This window comes from Macrobrachium rosenbergii, chromosome 28 (assembly GCF_040412425.1).
Source record: "Macrobrachium rosenbergii isolate ZJJX-2024 chromosome 28, ASM4041242v1, whole genome shotgun sequence".
NCBI lineage: Eukaryota > Metazoa > Arthropoda > Malacostraca > Decapoda > Palaemonidae > Macrobrachium > Macrobrachium rosenbergii.
In genome coordinates, this window is record NC_089768.1 from 33,135,758 (window position 1) to 33,147,859 (window position 12,102).

Genomic DNA, 12,102 nt, shown 5'->3' on the forward strand with positions numbered 1-12,102 from the left:
ACACAAAAAATGAGGTTCTTCATCATAAATTATCAAATGAAAATAATCATAAAAAAAATAGGAAAAGGATTAAAGTGCCTTTTAAAGTAAATGGCGCCTAACCAGTTAGAAATTCAAAATGTTGATATTTTCTTGGCTTTGCTGTTATCTGAAGACCATATGTGGAAATATGACTATTGTTGAATATGTCTCTTCGTGCTATTTTCTCTGAATAATATATTTTCTGTGTGAAAGCATTTTCGTTTTGATGTCTTGTTTTCCTTATTACCTTCTATCTCGCAATATTGCAACAGTGAATGTCTTAAAAATGTTTCTTCATTCTTGAATGTCGTAAAGGTTTGTTAACATGATAAGATGAAGCGATGGTGGTATAGTGGTTAGCATAGCTGCCTTCCAAGCAGTTGACCCGGGTTCGATTCCCGGCCATCGCAAAACTACCATTTAAATATCACGAGCAAAGAGAAGGGGATTTTGTTAAAAAGGGATGATAGTCAAAAGTCACTATCCACTACACATGCAACACTAACTCTAAAGTTATCAAATTTGATCAATAAAACTAAACACTGGACCATGTTTCATTCCATGAGCATGATGCCTAACGACTATCATCAGATTTGTTGGACCATACCATAGAAGGTATATTTCATCCATTGAGTATTGTTCAAGTCACTTGATAGGTGAACCTTTTCAGAAGTCATTTGTCAGTAGTTATCATTTATCATTTCCTGTGTAGAGTATTTTCTTTTTCAGTGATATCTATTATGCTTTCTATTCCACCCTGTGTTGCGTCACACACACACACACACACACACACACACACACACACACACACACACACACACACACACACACACATCCTTAGCCACGCATGTCAAAGGGGAAAGCTCAGTTGAATGACTCGCGAATTGTCTGAAAATAATGTGAGGTTGAATAACAATTGGTAAGCTCAGTTGTTTATTTTTAGGTTCCTAGATACTAAGGGAAAACAACCTTTCTCTTACAGTATGGATATTGTGCTAATGCATGACTTTTAACATTCCAGTTGCAAAATTAGATATAATGTTTTCATAATTATGATATGTTTAAATAACCCCTCATAAATTGCATGGGGTATTTAAACTGAAATTTTGCGATGGCCGGGAATCGAACCCGGGTCAACTGCTTGGAAGGCAGCTATGCTAACGACTATACCACCATCGCTTGGTTAAGCTATGTTAATAAACCTTTTATGGTATGCAAGTGTGAAGAAAGATTTTAAGACATTTAAGGGTGTGGCTAAGGAATATTTTACAATATCAACTGCAAAATAGTTTATATATCCATTATTATCTTTATGTTTCATGTATATTATTTGAGATATATTTCTAATTACGTTTCATGTGTATTATTTGAGATTTATTTAAAAAAATTATGCGAAAGATTCTTATTGACACAGAGAATGAGGTTCTTCATCATAAATTATCAAATGAAAATAATCTTAAGAAGAAATAGGACAAGGGTTAAAGTGGCTATTATTAAACTAAATGGCACCTAACCAGTTACAAATTGAAAATGTTGATATTTTGTTGGCTTTGCTGTTATCTGAAGACCATATGTTGAAATAAGACTATCTGTGAATATGTCTCTTCCTGCTATTGTCTCTGAATAATATATTTTCTGTGTGAAAACATTTACATTTAATTTTGATGCCTTGCTTTCCTTATTACCTTCTATCTCCCAAAGTTACAACAGTGAATGTCTTAAAAATCTTTCTTCACTCTTGAATGTCCTAAAAGGGTTGTAAACTTGATAAGATCAAGCGATGGTGGTATAGTGGTTAGCATAGCTGCCTTCCAAGCAGTTGACCCGGGTTCGATTCCCGGCCATCGCAAACCTACCATTAAGTAACATGAACAAAGAGAAAGGGATTTTGTTAAACAGGAATGATAGTCAAAAGTAACAATCCACTAAGCATGCAACACCAACTCTAAAGTGATCAAACTTGCTCAACAAGACCAAATACAGTGGAGCATGTTTCATTCTCTGAGTATGATGCCTAACCACTATCATCAGATTTGATGGACCATGCCATAGACGGCATATTCCATCCATTGAGTGTAGTTCAGATCACTTGATAACTGAACCTTTTCAGAAGACATTTGTCTGTAATTATTATTTGTCTTTTCCTCTAAAGAGTATTTTTTTCAGTGATATATATTTTGCTTTCATTCCACCCTGTGTTTTGTTGCTCCCTTTACACATACACACACACACACACACACACACACACACACACACACACACACACACACACACACACACACACACACACACACACTTCCTTAGGCACGCATGTCAAAAGTGACAGCTCAGTTAAATGGCAGTGAATTGTTTGATGAGTTAGTTGTGATTGACCCATTTTGTTAATTTCCGAACCTGGTGTTTTTATCTGGACTGTGATAAAGGTATTGGGAATTTCCGTCACTTTGTAGATATATTTGTATCATCTCACAAGATATAACATAAGCAAGCAATGCAAAGATATTATCTTGTCTAGTGAACATCTTTCCAAATTATTAATTAAAAACTTCTGAATTTATGTATTTGGAGAGAGAGAGAGAGAGAGAGAGAGAGAGAGAGAGAGAGAGAGAGAGAGAGAGAGAGAATGTCATGGAATGAGCCAGAATACCTTTCGGATCATATCAGCACTCGACGTAAAATAATGTGAGGATGAATAACAGTTGATAAGCTTAGTTGTTTATTTTTAGGTTCCTAGATACTAAGGGAAAACAATCTTTCTTTTACAGTATGGAGATTGTGCTAATGCTTGACTTTTATCATTCCTGTTTCAACATTAGTAATTATAATGTTTTCGTAATTACGATATGTTTACATACCCCCTCATATTTTGCATGAGGTATTTAAACTGAAATTTTGCGATGGCCGGGAATCGAACCCGGGTCAACTGCTTGGAAGGCAGCTATGCTAACCACTATACCACCATCGCTTGGTTAAGCTATGTTAACAAACCTTTTATGACATGCAAGTGTGAAGAAAGATTTTAAGACATTTAAGGTTGTGACTAAAGAAGGTTCTACGATCTCAACTGCAAAATAGTTTACATAGAATGTCCATTATTTTAGCTTTATTTTTCGTATATAATATTTGAGAAATATTTCAAAAAATTATGCGAAAGATTCTTATTGATACAAAAATGAGGTTCTTCATCATAAATTATCAAATGAAAATAATCATAAGAAAAATAGGAAAATTTGGAAAGTGGCTATTATTAAAGTAAATGGAACGTAACCAGTTACAAATTCAAAATGTTGATAATTTCTCGGCTGTGCTGTTATCTGAAGACCACATGTTGAAATATGACTAACTTTCAATATGTCTCTTGTTGCTATTTTCTGTGAATGATATATTTTCTATGCAATAACATTTTCATTTTTGATGACTTGTTTTCCTTATTACCTTCTATCTCCCAAAGTCGCAACAGTGAATGTCTTAAAAATCTTTCTTCACTCTTGAATGTCTTAAAAGGTTTGTAAACATGATAAGATGAAGCGATGGTGGTATAGTGGTTAGCATAGCTGCCTTCCAAGCAGTTGACCCGGGTTCGATTCCCGGCCATCGCAGAATTTCAGTTTAAATACCCCATGCAAAATATGAGGGGTTATTTAAACTTCATAATTACAAGAACAATATAATTACTAATGTTGCAACTGAAATGTTAAAAGTCATGCATTAGCACAATCTCCACATTGTAAAAAGGTGATTTTCCCTTAGTATCTAGGAACCTAAAAATAAACAACTGAGCTTACTCATTCCCACATTATTTTCCGTCGAGGGCTGATATGACATAAAACCTATTTGACACATTCCATGACATATTCTCTCTCTCTCTCTCTCTCTCTCTCTCTCTCTCTCTCTCTCTCCACATACATGACTTCAGAAGTTTTCAATTAAATAATGATGAAAGGTATTCCCTACACAAAGTAATATCTTTGCATTGCTTGCTTACGTTATATCTTGAGAGATGATAAAAATATTTCTAAGAAGTGATGGAAGCTCCCAACAGCTTTAGCACAGTCCAGATAAAAACACCAGGTTGGGAAATAAAAAAATGGGTCATAATCACAGCTAACTTTTCAGACAATTCACGAGTCATTCAACTCAGCTGTCCCTTTTGACATACTAAGGAAGTGTGAGAGAGAGAGAGAGAGAGAGAGAGAGAGAGAGAGAGAGAGAGAGAGAGAGAGAGAGAGAGAGAGCGGAGCAACACAACACAGGGTGGAATGAAACCAAAATAGATATCACTGAAAAAGAAAATACTCTATACAGGAAATGATAAATAATAATTACTGATAAATGGCCTCTGGAAAGATTCACTTATCAAGTGACCTGAACAACACTCAATGGATGGATTATGCTTTATATGGCATGGTCCATCAAATCTGATGACAGTGGTTCGGCATCATACTCAGGGAATGAAACATAGTCCACAGTATTTGGTTTTGTTGATCAAACTGGTAACTTTAGAGTTAGTGTTGCATGAGTAGTGGATAGTGACTTTTGACTATCATCTCTGTTTAACAAAATCCCTTTCTCTTTTCTCGTGGAATTTAAATGTTAGTTTTGCGATGGCCGGGAATCGAACCCGGGTCAACTGCTTGGAAGGCAGCTATGCTAACCACTATACCACCATCGCTTGATCTTATCATGTTTACAAACCTTTTAAGACATTCAAGAGTGAAGAAAGATTTTTAAGACATTCACTGTTGCGACTTTGGGAGATAGAAGGTAATAAGGAAAACAAGTCATCAAAATGAAAATGTTATTGCATAGAAAATATATCATTCACAGAAAATAGCAACAAGTGACATATTCAAAGATAGTCATATTTCAACATATGATCTTCAGATAACAGCAAAGCCGAGAAATTATCAATATTTTGAATTTGTAACTGGTAACGTTCCATTTACTTTAATAATAGCCACTTTCCATATTTTCCTATTTTTTCTTATGATTATTTTCATTTGATAATTTATGATGAAGAACCTCATTTTTTGTATCAATAAGAATCTTTCGCATAATTTTTGAAATATTTCTCAAATATTATATACGAAAAATAAAGCTAAAATAATGGACATTCTATGTTAACTTTTTTGCAGTTGAGATCGTAGAACCTTCTTTAGTCACAACCTTAAATGTCCTAAAATCTTTCTTCACACTTGCATGTCATAAAAGGTTTGTTAACATAGCTTAACCAAGCGATGGTGGTATAGTGGTTAGCATAGCTGCCTTCCAAGCAGTTGACCCGGGTTCGATTCCCGGCCATCGCAAAATTTCAGTTTAAATACCCCATGCAAAATATGAGGGGTTATTTAAACATATCATAATTACGAAAACATTATAATTACTAATGTTGAAACATGAATAATAAAAATCGCGCATTAGCACAATCTCCATACTGTAAGAGAAAGGTTGTTTTCCCTTTGTATTTAGGAGCCGAAAAATAAACAACTCAGCTTATCAACCTTACTCATTCCCACGTTATTTTCTTTCGAGGCCCGATTTAACACAACCTATTTTGGCTCATTCCATGACATAATTTCTCTCTCTCTCTCTCTCTCTCTCTCTCTCTCTCTCTCTCTCTCTCTCTCTCATATACATAAATTCAGAAGTTTTTAATTACATAATGTTGAAAGATATTCACTAGACAAGATAATATATTTGCATTGCTAGCTTACGTTATACCTTGTGAGATGATAAAAATATATCTAAGAAGTGATGGAAACTCCCAATACCTTTATCACAGTCCAGATAAAAACACCAGGTTAGGCAATTAACAAAATGGGTCATAATCACAGCTAACTCTTCAAACAATTCACTGTCATTCAACTGAGCTTGGTTAAGCTATGTTAGCAAACCTTTTATGACATGCAGGTGTGAAGAAAGATTTTAAGACATTTAAGGGTGTGGTAAAGGAGGATTTTACGATCTCGACTGCAAAAAAGTTTACATACAATGTGGAGATTGTGCTAATGCATGACTTTTAACATTTCAGTTGCAACATTAGTAATTATATTGTTCTTGTAATTATGAATTTTAAATAACCCCTCATATTTTGCATGGGGTATTTAAACTGAAATTCTGCGATGGCCGGGAATCGAACCCGGGTCAACTGCTTGGAAGGCAGCTATGCTAACCACTATACCACCATCGCTTGGTTAAGCTATGTTAGCAAACCTTTTATGACATGCAGGTGTGAAGAAAGATTTTAAGACATTTAAGGGTGTGGTAAAGGAGGATTTTACGATCTCGACTGCAAAAAAGTTTACATAGAATGTTCATTATTTTAGCTTTATTTTTCGTATATAATATTTGAGAAATATTTCAAAAATTATGCGAAAGATTCTTATTGACACAGACAGTGAGGTTCTTCATCATAAATTATCAAATGAAAATAATCATAAGAAAAAATAGGAAAATATATGAAAGTGGCTATTATTAAAGTAAATGGGGCCTAACCAGTTACAAATTCAAAATGTTGATATTTTGTTGGCTTTGCTGTTATCTGAAGACCATATGTTGAAATAAGGCTATCTTTGAATATGTCTCTTCGTGCTATTGTCTCTGAATAATATATTTTCTATATGAAAGCATTTTCGTTTTGATGTCTTGTTTTCCGTATTACCTTCTATCTCGCAATATTGCAACAGTGAATGTCTTAAAAATGTTTCTTCACTCTTGAATGCCGTAAAGGTTTTATTTAACATGATAAGATCAAGCGATGGTGGTATAGTGGTTAGCATTGCTGCCTTCCAAGCAGTTGACCCGGGTTCGATTCCCGGCCATCGCAAAACTACCATTTAAATATCACGAGCAAAGAGAAAGGGATTTTCTTGAACAGGGATGATAGCCGAAAGTTATCAAATTTGATCAATAAAACCAAACATTGGAGCATGTTTCATTCCCTGAGTACGATGCCTAACCACTATCGTCAGATTTGATGGACCATACCACAGGAAGGCATGTTCCATCCATTGAGTGTTGTTCTGGTTGCTTGATAAGTAAATCTTTTCAGAAGTCATTTGTCAGTAATTATTATTTATCATTTCCTGTAAAGAGTATTTTGTTTTGCAATGATATCTATTTTGGTTTCTTCTCATCCTGTGTTGTGTCACAAACACACACACACACACACACACACACACACACACACACACACACACACACACACACACACACACACACACACACATGCCAAAAGGGACAGCTAAGTTGAATGACTCGCGAATTGTCTGAAAATAATGGAGGATTAATAACAGTTGGTAAGATCAGTTGTTTATTTTTAGGTTCCTAGATACTAAGGGAAAACAACCTTTCTCTTACTTTATGTGTATTATGCTAATGCGTGATTTTTATTGTTCTTGTTTCAACATTAGTAATTATAATGTTTTCGTAATTATGATATGTTTAAATAACCTCTCATAATTTGCATGGGATATTTAAACTGAAATTCTGCGATGGCCGGGAATCGAACCCGGGTCAACTGCTTGGAAGGCAGCTATGCTAACCACTATACCACCATCGCTTGGTTAAGCTATGTTAATAAACCTTTTATGATATGCAAGTGTGAAGAAAGATTTTAAGACATTTAAGGGTGTGGCTAAGGAAGATTTTACAATCTCAACTGGAAAATAGTTTATATAGAATGTCCATTATTTTATCTTTACGTTTCATGTATATTATTTGAGATATATTTCAAATTACTTTTCATGTATATTATTTAAGATATATTTCAAAAACTATGCGAAAGATTCTTATTGACACAGTAAATGAGGTTCTTCATCATAAATTATCAAATGAAAATAATCTTAAGAAAAAATAGGACAAGGGTTAAAGTGACTATAAACTAAATGGCGCCTAACCAGTTACAAATTCAAAATGTTGATATTTTCTTGGCTTTGCTGTTATCTGAAGAACATATGCTGAAATAAGACTATCTTTGAATATGTATCTTGGTTTTATTGTCTGTGAATAATATATTTTCTATGTGAAAACATTTTCATTAAATTTTGATGACTTGTTTTCCAAAGTCGCAACAGTGAATGTCTTAAAAAACTTTCTTCACTCTTGAATGTCTTAAAAGGTTTGTAAACATGATAAGATGAAGCGATGGTGGTATAGTGGTTAGCATAGCTGCCTTCCAAGCAGTTGACCCGGGTTCGATTCCCGGCCATCGCAAAACTACCATTGAAATACCATGAGCAAAGAGAAAGGGATTTTGTTAAACAGAGATGATAGTCAAAAGTCACTATCCACTAAGCATGCAACACTAACTCTAAAGTTATCGAGTTTGATCAACAAAACCAAATACAGTGGACCATGTTTCATTCCTTGAGCATGATACCTAACCACTATCATCAGATTTGATGGACTATACCATAGAAGGCATATTCCATCCATTATATATTATTTATCATTTCCTTTAAAGAGTATTTTCTTTCGCAGTGATATCTATTTTGGTTTCATTCCACCCAGTGTTGTGTCTCACACACACACACACACTCTTCCTTAGGCAGGCATGTCAAAAGTGACAGCTAAGTTGAATGACTGTGAATTGTTTGATTATGACCCATTTTTAAAATTTCCTAACCTGGTGATTTTATCTGAACTCTGCTAAAGCTGTTGGGAGTTTCCATCACTTCGTAGATATTTTTTAATCATCTCACAAGATATAAGCAAACAATGCAAAGACATTATCTTGTCTCGTGAATATCTTTCAACGTTATATAATTAAAAACTTCTGTGGAGAGAGAGAGAGAATATGTCACGGAATGAGCCAAAATAGGTTTTATGTTAAATCTGCCCTCGAAGGAAAATAACGTGGGAATGAATAACGGTTGATAAGCTGAGTTGTTTATTTTTCGGCTCCTAAATACAAAGGGAAAACAATCTTTCTTTTACAGTATGGATATTGTGCTAATGCATGATTTTTATCATTCTTGTTTCAACATTAGTAATTATAATGTTTTCGTAATTATGATATGTTTAAATAACCTCTCATAATTTGCATGGGGTATTTAAACTGAAATTTTGCGATGGCCGGGAATCGAACCCGGGTCAACTGCTTGGAAGGCAGCTATGCTAACCACTATACCACCATCGCTTGATTAAGCTATGTTAACAAAGCTTTTATGACATACGAGTGCGAAGGAAGATTTTAAGACATTTAAGGGTGTGGCTAAGGAAGATTTTACGATCTCAACTGTAAAAAAGTTTATATAGAATGGCCATTATTTTACCGTCATATTTCATGTATCTTATTTGAGATATATCTCAAAAATTATGCGAGAGATCCTTATTGACACAGAAAGTGAGGTTTTTCATCATAAATTATAAAATGAAAACAATCTTAAGAAGAAATAAGACAAGGGGAAATTGGCTATTATTAAAGTAAGTGGCGCCTAACCAGTTACAAATTGAAATTGTTGAAAATTTCTTGGCTTTGCCGTTATCTGAAGACCCTGTGTTGAAACAAGACTATCTTTGAATAAGTCTCTTCGTGCTATTGTTTCTGAATGGTATATTTTCTATGTGATATCATTTTCGTTTAATTTTGATGCCTTGTTTTCCTCGTTACCTTTGATCTCCCAAAGTCGCAACAGTGAATGTCTTAAAAATCTTTCTTCACTCTTGAATGTCTTAAAAGGCTTGTTAGGTTGATAAGATCAAGCGATGGTGGTATAGTGGTTAGCATAGCTGCCTTCCAAGCAGTTGACCCGGGTTCGATTCCCGGCCATCGCAAAACTACCATTTAAATATCACGAGCAAAGAGAAATGGATTTTGTTAAACAGGGATGATAGTCCACTACACATGCAACACTAACTCTAAAGTTATCAAATGGATCAACAACACCAAATACTGTGGAGCATGTTTCATTCCCTGAGTATGATGCCGAACCACTATCAACAGATTTGATGGACCATACCATAGAAGGCATGTTCCATCCATTGAGCGTTGTTCAGGTCACTTGATAAGTGAACCTTTTCAGAAGTCATTTGTCAGTAATTATTATTTATCATTTCCTGTAAAGAGTATTTTCTTTTGCAATGATATCTAATTTGGTTTCATTCCACTCTATGCTGTGTCACACACGCACACACACACACACACACACACACACACACACACACACACACTTCCTTAGGCACGCATGTCAAAAGTGAAAGCTCAGTTGAATGACTGTGAATTGTTTGAAGAGTTAGCTGTGATTATGGCCCATTTTTAAATTTCCTAACCTAGTGATCTCATCTGGACTGTGCTAAATCTGTTGGGAGTTTCCATCACTTTGTAGATATATTTTTATTAGCTCACAAGATATAAGCAAGCAATACAAAGATATTTTGTCTAGGGAATATCTTTCAACATTATTTAATTAAAAACTTCGAAAGTTGTGTATGTAGAGAGAGAGAGAGAGAGAGAGAGAGAGAGAGAGAGAGAGAGAGAGAGAGAGAGAGAGAGAGAGAATATGTCAGGGAATGAGACAAATAGGTTTTATGTCATATCAGCCTTCGACGGAAAATAATGTGGGAATGAATAAGCTCAGTTGTTTATTTTTAGGTTCCTAGATACTAAGGGAAAACAAAATTTCTTTTACAGATGGAGATTGTGCTAATGCATGACTTTTAACATTCCAGTTGCAGCATTAGTAGTTATAATGTTTTCGTAATTGTGATATGTTTAAATAACCCCTCATAATTTAAATGGGGTATTTAAACTGAAATTTTGCGATGGCCGGGAATCGAACCCGGGTCAACTGCTTGGAAGGCAGCTATGCTAACCACTATACCACCATCGCTTGGTTAAGCTATGTTAACAAACCTTGTATGACATGCAAGTGTGAAGAAAGATTTTAAGACATTTAAGGGTGTGGCTAAGGAAGATTTTACAATCTCAACTGCAAAAAAGTTTATATAGAATGTCCATTATTTTTTCTTTGTTTCATGTATATTATTTGAGGTATATCTCGACAATTGACACAGAAAATGAGATTCCTCATCATAAATGATGAGAAGAATAGGACAAGGAGGAAAGTGGCTATTATTAAGGTAAATGGGGCCTAACCAGTTTCAAATTCAAAATGTTGATATTTTGTTGGCTTTGCTGTTATCTGAACACCATATGTTGGAATAAGACTATCTTTGAATGTGCCTCTTCGTGCTATTGTCTGTGAATGATATATTTTTTATGTGATAACGTTTTCGTTTAATTTTGATGCCTTATTTTCCTTATTACGTTCCTTAATAGCAACTTTCCCACTTGTTCTATTTTTTCTTATTATTTTCATTAGATAATTTATGATGAAGAACCTCAATAAGAATCTTTTGCATAATTTTTGGAATATATCTCAAATAGTATACATGAAACATAAAGGTAAAATAAATCTATATAAACTTTTTTTGAAGTTGAGATCGTAAAATCTCCCTTAGGCCCTTAAATGTCTTGGAATCCTTCTTCACACTTGCATGCCATAAAAGGTTTGTTAACATAGCTTAAGTAAGCGATGGTGGTATAGTGGTTAGCATAGCTGCCTTCCAAGCAGTTGACCCGGGTTCGATTCCCGGCCATCGCAATCTTTCCATTTAAATATCAGGTGCAACCAGAAAAGGTTTTTGTTCGACAGGCATTCTAATCAGAATCTGTCCATGTTAAACAGTAGCCAAGAGATTGCATTCTCTACGGCTTCCTCAACAAAGGAAACGCTAATCTATCCAGTGTCACCAAGTTTGATTTATGAAAACAATTACTGTGAAGTATGTTTCATCCTCCGAAGTATTGTGCCAACTCTTGCTGATGAGAAATCTTCAACTTAAATGACAGCGATTAACATTTGATTACTATTTGTTATTTTGTGTTAACAGTACTCATGAATCATTGAGATTCAATTTGATTCTGATTCCAGTCTGTTGTGCTGTTTCTCTCCATGTAATATCTCAGCGTTGATGAACTGTTCCGGAGAAGGCACAAGGTACCTTTTGAGTTTTGTTCATTTACTGAATAACTAAACTTTCTCAGAATTCATTTTAGTAATCGTTATCCCTTGCAAA

The 12,102-nt window shown here is 34.7% G+C and overlaps 15 non-coding genes across 15 annotated transcripts; 8 read left to right on the top strand and 7 right to left on the bottom strand.

Annotated features, from left to right (window-relative positions):
- Nucleotides 1-359: 359 nt before the first annotated feature.
- On the top strand, nucleotides 360-431 carry TRNAG-UCC (transfer RNA glycine (anticodon UCC)). The gene has a single exon. It is a non-coding gene; the product is annotated as a tRNA-Gly (tRNA).
- Nucleotides 432-1,128: 697 nt separating this feature from the next.
- TRNAG-UCC (transfer RNA glycine (anticodon UCC)) lies at nucleotides 1,129-1,200 on the bottom strand. The gene has a single exon. It is a non-coding gene; the product is annotated as a tRNA-Gly (tRNA).
- A 598-nt stretch (nucleotides 1,201-1,798) lies between these two features.
- On the top strand, nucleotides 1,799-1,870 carry TRNAG-UCC (transfer RNA glycine (anticodon UCC)). The gene has a single exon. It is a non-coding gene; the product is annotated as a tRNA-Gly (tRNA).
- Nucleotides 1,871-2,914: 1,044 nt separating this feature from the next.
- On the bottom strand, nucleotides 2,915-2,986 carry TRNAG-UCC (transfer RNA glycine (anticodon UCC)). The gene has a single exon. It is a non-coding gene; the product is annotated as a tRNA-Gly (tRNA).
- Nucleotides 2,987-3,548: 562 nt separating this feature from the next.
- TRNAG-UCC (transfer RNA glycine (anticodon UCC)) lies at nucleotides 3,549-3,620 on the top strand. The gene has a single exon. It is a non-coding gene; the product is annotated as a tRNA-Gly (tRNA).
- A 1,001-nt stretch (nucleotides 3,621-4,621) lies between these two features.
- On the bottom strand, nucleotides 4,622-4,693 carry TRNAG-UCC (transfer RNA glycine (anticodon UCC)). The gene has a single exon. It is a non-coding gene; the product is annotated as a tRNA-Gly (tRNA).
- A 562-nt stretch (nucleotides 4,694-5,255) lies between these two features.
- On the top strand, nucleotides 5,256-5,327 carry TRNAG-UCC (transfer RNA glycine (anticodon UCC)). The gene has a single exon. It is a non-coding gene; the product is annotated as a tRNA-Gly (tRNA).
- Nucleotides 5,328-6,139: 812 nt separating this feature from the next.
- TRNAG-UCC (transfer RNA glycine (anticodon UCC)) lies at nucleotides 6,140-6,211 on the bottom strand. The gene has a single exon. It is a non-coding gene; the product is annotated as a tRNA-Gly (tRNA).
- A 564-nt stretch (nucleotides 6,212-6,775) lies between these two features.
- TRNAG-UCC (transfer RNA glycine (anticodon UCC)) lies at nucleotides 6,776-6,847 on the top strand. Its single transcript has one exon. It is a non-coding gene; the product is annotated as a tRNA-Gly (tRNA).
- A 663-nt stretch (nucleotides 6,848-7,510) lies between these two features.
- TRNAG-UCC (transfer RNA glycine (anticodon UCC)) lies at nucleotides 7,511-7,582 on the bottom strand. Its single transcript has one exon. It is a non-coding gene; the product is annotated as a tRNA-Gly (tRNA).
- A 581-nt stretch (nucleotides 7,583-8,163) lies between these two features.
- TRNAG-UCC (transfer RNA glycine (anticodon UCC)) lies at nucleotides 8,164-8,235 on the top strand. Its single transcript has one exon. It is a non-coding gene; the product is annotated as a tRNA-Gly (tRNA).
- An 853-nt stretch (nucleotides 8,236-9,088) lies between these two features.
- Nucleotides 9,089-9,160, bottom strand: TRNAG-UCC (transfer RNA glycine (anticodon UCC)). Its single transcript has one exon. It is a non-coding gene; the product is annotated as a tRNA-Gly (tRNA).
- Nucleotides 9,161-9,726: 566 nt separating this feature from the next.
- TRNAG-UCC (transfer RNA glycine (anticodon UCC)) lies at nucleotides 9,727-9,798 on the top strand. The gene has a single exon. It is a non-coding gene; the product is annotated as a tRNA-Gly (tRNA).
- A 983-nt stretch (nucleotides 9,799-10,781) lies between these two features.
- TRNAG-UCC (transfer RNA glycine (anticodon UCC)) lies at nucleotides 10,782-10,853 on the bottom strand. Its single transcript has one exon. It is a non-coding gene; the product is annotated as a tRNA-Gly (tRNA).
- A 702-nt stretch (nucleotides 10,854-11,555) lies between these two features.
- On the top strand, nucleotides 11,556-11,627 carry TRNAG-UCC (transfer RNA glycine (anticodon UCC)). The gene has a single exon. It is a non-coding gene; the product is annotated as a tRNA-Gly (tRNA).
- Nucleotides 11,628-12,102: the final 475 nt, after the last annotated feature.